General features: G+C 43.7%; 2 non-coding genes across 2 annotated transcripts; one reads left to right on the top strand and one right to left on the bottom strand.

The window, feature by feature from the left end:
* Positions 1-2,895: 2,895 nt before the first annotated feature.
* Positions 2,896-3,014, bottom strand: LOC145413045 (5S ribosomal RNA). The gene has a single exon (XR_013899656.1). It is a non-coding gene; the product is annotated as a 5S ribosomal RNA (ribosomal RNA).
* A 1,533-nt stretch (positions 3,015-4,547) lies between these two features.
* LOC145413053 (5S ribosomal RNA) lies at positions 4,548-4,667 on the top strand. Its single transcript, XR_013899663.1, has one exon. It is a non-coding gene; the product is annotated as a 5S ribosomal RNA (ribosomal RNA).
* Positions 4,668-10,339: the final 5,672 nt, after the last annotated feature.

Below are 10,339 nucleotides of genomic sequence, written 5' to 3' on the forward strand. Positions count from 1 at the left end.
AATTATTATGAGTGTTGTGGTGTGGATGTGATAGGAAGTGTTATGAGGAACACATTGAGGTGGTTTGGCCATGTGGAGAGGATGGAGGGTGAAAGACTGACGAAGAGAGTGTATGTGAGTGAGGTGGAGGGGGGAAGAGGGACGGGGAGGCCGAGGATGAGATGGAGGGATGGGGTGGAGAGGTACATGAGAGAGGGGGGTGTGAGTTGGGAGCGGGGCAGTGAAATGGCGGGGGACAGGGCGATGTGGAGGCGATTTGTTTGTGGCCACCCCAGACGGGATTGAGGCGTCTGGCAATAGATAGATAGATTATATAGACTTATCTTGCCAGAGGGACAGATGAAATACAGTAACCTCTCAAATAACATGAGGGTTAGGTTCCTGGAGAGGTTGCGTTAGTTAAAAATGCGTTTTTTAAACATCATTTTCCCATAAGAAACAGTGGTAATATTGGGGGTTACATTCCTGGACTCTGGGAAAGACTACCTATTTGGGGAGTTATGCTACTCTAAACTTAAAAGCAACAATATTAATTTGAAGGAAAATCCTCATAAAAAACAAAAACATTACCGGGTATATCTGGGGAGAAATAAACATTTGAGCCCTAGTTGGGCCGAAGTGTTGTTTATTTCTCCTCAAATACATACGGTACTGTTTTTGTTTTTTACGTGGATTCTCTTTCAGTTCTGCTTCATTCACGGCATTGTGAAAGTTCTTCAACATTATTAATGCATTAGTAGGTCATAAAAACATTACAGTAAAAGCAACGTTTTCATTACAGTACGTAGGTCACAAACATTAACAACACAAAGCTCACACTCATCGTCTGTTGCTTTCCCTCCTTCCCCCTCTACCCCACCTCCCGCCGCTCCCCACCCAAAATTTGTTGTCCCTTCTCGCTCTGCTGTCCTTCCTCTTCCTCTTCCTCTGACTCCCATGCTACTGGTGATGAAGATAACTCCCTTAAGTTTTCTGTCTTCTTCATAAAGAACTGCTTTATCTTGATCTGAGTGGTTTTCTTCTTTCTGTTCTGCAGCATCAAGTTGTAACAATTTAGATCTACCATCACTTTCCTGGCCAAATTTTGTCCGAAAATGAACCAAATTGCTCAGAATGGGGCCAAACTTCATTTTCGAATATTATAGTTCGAATAAAACCAGTTTAAGCAACAGACAAATAAAAAATTGTATTTATGCATAAACTGCCACACACGGTCTATCAGCTCGGGACTGTCCAAGGCGCGCGTGGCTAATTTGAAACCATCACGTACATGTAAAGTCGCGTTAAATCGAGAAACCGTTGTTAGTTAAGCATATCTCCTTAAATTTTTGCTTGTTTTAAAATGAAAACACGTTTTTTAAACTCAGTTGAGAGGTACCGGTAACTGTAAATATTGCCTCATTGCAAATATCATTCTCTTGAAATCACAACCAATTTTTTATCGTTATTTTGAAAAAGGGTACCGGTACAGTGTAACTTTTTAATGACTCCTGTAGCGATGTATTACATAGTGAAGTCGTATAAACAGAACTGTTTGCAGTTTACATCCATGTTATGTACAGTACAGGTTCTTTAACTGTGATAGCATCAGATTGGCAGTGGCAGTGATTTGAGTCACTAGCCATGTTTTCGCGACGTTAGAAGTCAAGATATTTTGACAAATCTTGATATTGTATATTGGCTATCATGCTGATAGGCTGCCTGATGTCTTGAGCACCAGAAGTCAAGATGAGTTTGAATTTTGAGCATGACTAATGAAGATTAGTCAATGTTCCTCCCGAAGTGTTTTGACTGATATTGATGTACTGGTACCATTCTGTAAACCAAACCAGCGCTACCTAAGTCAAGCCTGACTCAATAGAGGAGAAAGAGCTTATGGCCTGTCGAGACGTAAAAGTGATCCCATGTAAATTTATATGCCATGGAGATCTCAAAAGTTGCTGCCAGCTGACACCTGTGGTGGCGCCGTCCAGCAGCAGCTTTAGTGAAAGTTTTTTGTTTAAGCCCATCGAGACGAAAGTGGTCCCATGTAAGGTTATTTGACATGGCTATAATTACGGTACTTTTTACAGCAAACTATTTGAAACAAGAGCCTCGCCACAGGTTCCAGAACAGTTTTACTCTTGTTTTTCCCTGATGCTACCACAATGTGAGGATTTTGACAATTTTACCTTCTGTCCAACAACAGTGGTACAGCTGCCCTTTCATCTGACGCCAGAATTTCAGGCAAAAGTCCCGTCTGGTCGGTCACAAGATGAATAATAATATTTAATTCCTCCACTTGCAGAAAATCTCCCAAGGCAGCCACATCGCACTCAAACAGATGTTTAAAGATGGCACAGAGGTAATGGCACTACAATCTTGCCAACCCATTTTTGCAATACGGTACCGGTACTCATTTGAAACTTAATATCAGTCAGAATGGATATCAAGATGATCATGATTTGAAAATGTCACAAAAATGCGACTATTGATTTCATGCAACTGGCCATAGGCCTATTGCATCTCCTCAAACTACTGTAGGTACGGTACTTCCCATTCAGAGTCATGTTGTTATGTTTTTCCAGTGTAGCATGCTGTCCAAAACTTCATGGGCCACACTGTCCTTTGTTTTAGGTTTCATTTAGATTCACAGCATAAAACCAGACTGCTTCTAGTCAGTATTCTCTCTTTTTCCTTATCTTACCTTCCAGGATTTTCTCTATGGCCTTTATAATTTGTTCCAAAAACTTTATTCTTCTGTAACTTCCACATTCCAGGGTGTCACCTTTCTCTGTATTTTCATTCATTCATTGCCAGACGCCATGTATCCCAGACAGGGTGGCCAAGGGCTTAGAGTTAATTGTTTTACAGGGAGGGGCACTAATCCTCCACCAACCCCACTTGACGTAGGGATGCCAACAGCATCTGGTGTTCCCAGGCGGTCACCCATCCAAGTACTAACCAGACCCAACTTTGCTTAACTTCGCTGATCGAACGGGAAGCGGTGTGCTCAACGTGGTATGGCCGTTGGCTACTTATTCACAATCAGTCTTTCATCAGTCATTTGGGACAACAGACATATATAATACAGGTAGGCTAATAGAAATTATCAAATCAGTAACTAAATCCACTTCAATTTCTGAACTAATTCAGGCAGACATAGTCCTGATATGCAAAAATTAACCCAAAAATACCCACAAAGAGCCCTGCACCCTATGCAAACCTTTCAAAACCCAGATGTTTGTTAACGTACGGATACTGTGTAAGCAGGTCTCATATGTGCAGGGAGACGGTTTTGCTTTTTAAAAGCAGATTCATTAATCAGCCTTGAATCCTGACCCCCACTTGCATGCTGTACTAAAGATCCCTTTATTACCTCTGTTAGAGAATTGATATGATTACTAAAGGCATATGAAACTGTAAAAGTAAAGCAGGCAGAAGACAGTAACAACAAAGAGGTTTAAATGTATGAATAAAAGGGAACTTAACTTGCATAACAGATGACAAAGACTGGCATTTTGAAGAAGGGGAGAAGGCTCTGAGGCTGCCTTGGAACTCACTCAGTACCTTCATGGGTCTTTCTGGTTGATTTGATTGTTGATGTGGTCACATATAATGTAGCAGTGGTGCATACGTGGTAACAGCTCCCTCTTCGCTGCTAACGACAAAGGCTTAACCTATGCTTGCTGCCCCCACCTGATGTCACTTTTCCACATGACACTTGACACAGGGCAATGCAAGATGTCACTACTATAGTAGGACTCGCGCATGTTTGCGGCTGTGGTGTGGCCCGCACCTGTGTACAGTGTTGCCACGTTTTCTATACCGTTATCTCTCTCTCTCTCTCTCTCTCTCTCCTGGCGGGAAATGTGAGCTACCCTGAGTACTTTTGATTCTTTTATAAGTTATTTATAATTGTGCTTTCATTTGTTAATTTGGTTTTGTTATATTTAGTGATGCTGACAATGCATTCAATGCATGCCCCTCTCCTGCCTCTCTCTCTCTCTCTCTTTCTCTGTAGGGAAGCTATCTGTCAAGGCCACCGACTGGGTGTGGAAGTGTTGCCGCTCGCGAGTGAAGTTTTTTTTTTTTTTTTTTTACTTCGGTATTGGCATATGCCTACTATTTTGTCCTACATATTAGCTTATGATTATAAATGTGATTATTCCTCGCCCTTAAAATTATGGTAAAAGCCAGTAAATGTGAGCATTTTTCCCAAGCAACACCTGTACAAGCTATGGTTGGGTATACGGAGGGGTACGTAGTTTATTTTAGGCCAGACTGGGTGTGTCAGTATTGCCACTCACAAGAATTACATGAATTATTTCTTTTACTTTGGATATTGGCATATTTCTTCTTTTTTCAGGCTCAATATCTTATATCCATAACTGTGATATTATTACCCACCCTAAAACTACGCTAAAAACCATTAAAAGTGACTACAATATCTTTTAGCAACACTGTACAATATGTATGCCATGTTTCTGTGTTACTGTATAAATATTTTATGCATAATAAGATTACTGTTGATTCATCCATCAAAATACACAAGTGTAAGTTTTATTGCCAACGGCTATACCACGTTGAGTACACCGCTTCCCGTCCGATCAGCGAAGTTAAGCAACGTTGGGTCTGGTTAGTACTTGGATGGGTGACCGCCTGGGAAACACCAGATGCTGTTGGCATAACGTTCTCCCTACGTGTCAAGTGGGGTTGGTGGAGGATTAGTGCCCCTCCCTGTAAAACAATTAACTCTAAGCCCTTGGCCACCCTGTTTGGGATACATGGTGTCTGGCAATGAATGAATGAATGAAGTTTTATTCATCTGAATTTATCAAATTTGTGATGCCTTGTACATAAATAGCTTCCGTTTCACATCGCAAGTTGGGGAAACGTGGCACCATTGTACACAGGTGCGGGCCACACCACAGCCGCAAATAGGCACGAGTCCGACTATACATTGCTTTACAGGGAATGCGTCCATTCCACAGCAGTGAGAAAATGTGCATCACTGCTTGTGATCTCATTGGCTGCAAGAGCCGCTACACGTCTGACTTGGTCAGAAAACAAGGACATGCAAAGTAGGCTATTGTGGGTGTATTGTGGCAATGGTAATGTCATCATGTGGATGATTTAAGACGTCCACTAGCCTGGTCAGCCATGAGTATTGGTTTTATCTGGTATAGCCCCACATACCTTCCGTGCACAGTAAACTGTGTTGTGATGAGATGTAGATTGAGATGGTTTGGGCATATGAAGAGGATGGGGGATGTCAGTTGGGTACGTAAAGCAATAAGTGTTAATGTTAGGGATAGGGTTGCCAGAGGTGGACCAAAAGAGACCTGGGATGAGTTCATTGTGTGTGGCCTCATGGTTAAGGGACTGAATAGTGAGGCTGCTAGAGATTGAACAACATGGAGAGCCGCCATTAGGTGATCAAGGCTAATGCATGCAACCATGTTGGAGCCATTATAAATGAAATGAATTCAGCCAACCCGTACATCAGATATTGCATAACACTAGATACTCCATAGCACCCCCCATTGGCACAACATTCAGCTTCGAGCTGGATAAAATGTCACTGTCCATCATGACCCTCTATCCTAAAAACTTTCCCATGAATAAAAGATGAAAATTAAGCATGAAATACAGTAAAATAATAATACAGTACATACTGTAATACAGTAAACTCCTGATTATCCGGCATAGGCTATTTGAGCCAAAGGCCTGATGTATACTGCCAAAAAGCCAGTTATGCAAAATTCCCCCCCTAGCGGCCCCTAACCCCCCAGCCATATACCGGTAACATTTATCCACTGTCTGACCTCAACAAAACGCTTTAAAATGTCAAAAAGCAGCTAAAAGACTTTCCTGAAAATAAAATACTCTGATGTGATGTTAAGTGCACTGTAATTTCTTGTACAGAAGCAATTTCATGTTGATGATGGGGATAATATCAAAGTCCCCCCAGACAGGAGACACTTTTCTTTCACCCAGCAGTACGTATACTCTATAACGCATTTTGTAAACACCGTAAATCGTCAAAAATCAGCTAAAAGAATTTTCTAATATTGAAATACTGTATGTACTGTGAAGTACCGGTATAGGCTACTGTAATCTTATGTATATACAGTACTCGATGTAGTGCTGCTCTCGGGTGTCTGCCCTTTCCTCTCCTCTATCCTTCTTTCCTTCCATCCTCTTCTGTCTTTCTTTCTTTCATATTTTCCTTGTCTTTCTGCCTACGGTTGACTTTACACTCCCTCTTCCGTCTCTCTTTCCTTCATTCTTTCCTCTTTCCCCCTGTGGGTGACTCTACATTGAGTGACAAGCCAAATGGTTTCCTGTACACCAGGAAACCATTTACTGCACTGCGTGGTAACCATATAACCAAATTTTGGCGCCTGGTGGTTTAGTGAGCAATTACGGCGCTTCAGTCGGATTGAGCTGGTGAAGGTGTATATGCAAGGGGTGGTTTGAAGTTTATTACTTACATAATGCCACTCAGGGATGAGTGAGGCTGGTCACTCATTTTAAATGGCAGGACCAACTTGCCTAGCCCTGGGCTTCTATGCTTCTTATGGGGCAACGTATGATTGGTTGATGAATGAATGAATGGACGAACTTAGTGTACTATGTACTCACCTTTGTTGACATCGATGGAGGGTAGAGTTGTACACCATGCAGTACAGTACAGTGCACTTAATCTCATGTGGTCTAGTGGCAAATGGCTCCCACCAAGATTACTCCAGTTGTACCGTACCATCTCATGCTCTATCTCTGTCAAGGATGCTGGAGTAGGCAGCAAAGATGGAGCGACAGAGAGTGCGAGGCGCAGCTCCATTGAGGCCACTGAGTGAGGCAAGACTTCTGGTGGAGATACCACTCTTGAAGGAGCTGAAAGTGGTGCCATGGCCGATGTGTCTGCTTGAGATAAAGAAGTAGTGGCTGTGTTGGTGCCTGGCTGGGATGAAGGAGGTTGACATGAAGAAGTAGAGGTCTGGGGTGACAGAGGCCAGTATGAGGAGATCAAAGGCTGGAGCAACAGAGGACAATGCGAGGAGGTCGAGGGCTGTGGCAAAGCACTGGCAAGCGTCACCAGACGGGAAAAAGACATGGTGGAGGACTGCCTGGTGATCCTTCTTAAATGCAGCTTTAAAACATTCGCACGGCCCTCTCGCAGGTAGGTGTCCATGACATCAGTAAAGATGGGCTGCTAATTAGGATGCTCGCAGTAGTCAAGAAGGATGTCCACCACATCAAGGACCTGCTGGATATCAGCCACCTCATCATCCTACTCTTCATCCTAGGTTCCCTCTGCAATCACGGACTCACAATTTCCTGGTCAGACATAGTCTGGTACCTGGAGTCTTCCACATACACTTCCAGCCACTCATGGATGGTGTCCTTAGTTACCTGTTCTGCTGCTTCCATCTACCGGACGAAGTCCTGAGTCTCAAAGCCGTTAAAGTCAACAGTGGTCTTCTCACCTTTGAGTAGCTTGTTCCGGCCATGCTGTCATGAGTGTAGAGAGTTCCCTCCAAACCTGCTCCCAGTTATCACAGACTTGAGGGAATACCACTTGAGGTTGGCCAAGGTCCTCTCTCCCCTACTGTCCACGCCTTGGGCTACCTCCTCCTCGTCCACGAGCACAACCATCATGTCTTCCCATAAACCTCTTCTAATACAGCCACTTCGTTGCTACGATAAGACGCAGGTCGATCAGTTGCAAGATTGAGGTCGAATTAGGGGGCAAGAACATAACCTTAACAGGAGGCGTCCCGTTGACGTATGGATACGTCATCACATTTTGTCACGGTGACACCTGATGACATATCCATACATTTTGCAATTCTGAGGTCCGTCATTTGCACATTTTTCAAGTTTTGTGGGTGATTTTTGGTAGGCATATGTGGGAGACCTTCCTCTGCCTGCCGTCAGGCGGGGGTACTGCCTGGCCCTGCCTAACCCGCCCCTCCAGGGCTCATGTTTGGCGACCCACAGCTCGCAAATGCGAGTATATTTTCCCTTTGGCGAACAAATTTTACATGCGAGTCTCCTTTTGGCGAGGAGAAAATACATCCACTTTGGCGAGGAGTAAACTACAAAATAAATTCACTTAAATGAACAAAACACGTTGTGATTGATTATTAAGTCTTTCCTTGTTGCCATTGTGAATGTTTAAAACCTCATTATATGAATCTAATCATCACAGTGTGTAAATAACTACCGGGTATGTTTATTGCTTGTAAAATATTTTGGCTCGTAGTCAGTTTGGCTACTAAAAATTTATTTGGCTCGTAAATCTGAAACCGTAGGAGCCAAATGGCTCGCAACCATCGGCAGTTAGCAAGAGCTCTGCCCTCCCCTCCACATGCCATTTTCTCAGCAACTTATCTGTTAACAGTGACCTGGCCAGTAAAGACGTGTCACGCCATTGTCTCTCTGATGATGAAATTCAAGGCAAAAGTGATTCCTGAGGTGGAGGACAAAGGAAGAAACAAACAGAAGTGATGAGGCGATAACGTCGTAAAGGAAGGTGTGGTATGTTGATGTGTTTGGTGAGTCAAACAACGCTTATATCGGTTATATTACCGTACCGTGTGAAAACCAGTATACTCTTGTACTACATATAAATTCGTACCAAATAAATAAATATTTACCTATTTTGAGTGGTTTGGAATAGTGACCCCTCCAATAGAAAAACATCATCTCTGGAGCAGGGCCCACAGATGACGGTACCAGGTATTGTGAGGGACACCTGTATAGGCTAATGCACTTATAAGCTCAGCTGAGCACTTTTTTGTTGGCATTTTCCAATGTTTCTCTTAAAAAGTGGAGGTTTTAGCCAAAAAAAAAAAACTTTGAAAATCTGCCGGGATGGGTGGGGGGGCCATTGGTGAAAAATCAGCCGGGATGTGGCAGGTTAATATGACCTCCATCTCCAACCACCTCATTCTCAGAAGGATGAGCAGGAGCAATGTCGAGGAGCAGCAGAGTCTTTACTTGGTCACGGACAAGGCCAAGACTCCGTTTGATAAAGGAAAATCTCCTTCACAGCATGACTGTTAAACCACTCATTGAAGATCTTGGCTGTAAACTAAGCCTTAAGCAAGTGAAAATAAATCACTGTGAGACTATCCATCAACCACCGGAGACAGTGTGGCTGTTTTGCATGCCCCACTACAACAGGTTTCAGATGATTGGAACTTGTTACATTGGCACAGCACAAAACAGACATGTGCTGTTTGCCCACCTTATGACCAGGTAACGACTTCTCCTTCTCGTCAGCCAAGGTATTAGGTGGGACACAGACCAGTTTCGTCAGTGTTATAAACTTGATTGAGATATAGATCTTCGACACTTGGTTTTTTTTTAGCTTGGTGTGAAGCTCATCAATTTCTTCAGTGTCTGCATTGAAAGCTTCACCTTAAATAATCATGTTAGATAGCCCATGTCAAAGTTTGAACTGAGTCAGCCAACCTTCTGAGGCCCTGAAATCCATGATCCCAGTTGCTCAGCGAACTTGGTGGCTGCAGTCTTAGCTTGACAAGACACATAATCACACCACTGGCACGGTGTTGGTGGAATCACTTCAGGCAGACCTGGTCAAGTTCACCAAAGAGCAGCTTGGCCATCATCTTGCACTCATGTCACACATTTGTGCCATGTTCACCCAGGAAAAGCATCTTGATGAGTCCTTGTTCTTCTGCAGATCCTGCAGTGTGGTCCAGGGCATGTCGTAGTGCTGGATCAGCCTTGCAATGGTCTAGCCGTGCTCCGTCTTCTTGATTATCTCCATCTTCTCCATAGAGAAAATGATACAGCACCTCTTTGCAGGTGGTGGAGCCATGGGGACAACTAGGACCATGTACACAACCAGCAAGACCTGTATCAGCCAGGGCACCGCCACAAACACAGCCATCACACAGAACTATGGCCGAGTAGTCAGAGCACTTAGGAGCCACAAGGATTGTCACAGCAAGACAGCAACAAGCGAGGCACCTGGGTCCACAAGGAAAGTCACAGTATTAGCGGTAGGGACCATGTGTAATTTCAAAATCACTATACAGCACTACTAGGACACAAAGCACTGAGAGGCCATAAGCTTAGCAACAGCACTAGCTGCTGTACAGCAACGAGTGAGGCATGGGGATCACAGCGTAAGTCACCACACTAGGGTTTTGCCACCGCGTGGTCATGAGCAGAGTGCACAGATCCCTCTTCACTATGTGAAATCCACAGGAGAGAGAGAAAATGAGAGTGACCTCAGTGTGCTGGGTGAGCCACGACTGCAATGTAGTCCGATTGACTGGCACATTGCAGGGTTTTCCTGGGTGCTAGTTGGGTCCCGCAT

Source organism: Coenobita brevimanus, chromosome 94 (assembly GCF_032717465.1).
Source record: "Coenobita brevimanus isolate Jiangsu-jjx chromosome 94, ASM3271746v2, whole genome shotgun sequence".
Taxonomy (NCBI): Eukaryota; Metazoa; Arthropoda; class Malacostraca; order Decapoda; family Coenobitidae; genus Coenobita; species Coenobita brevimanus.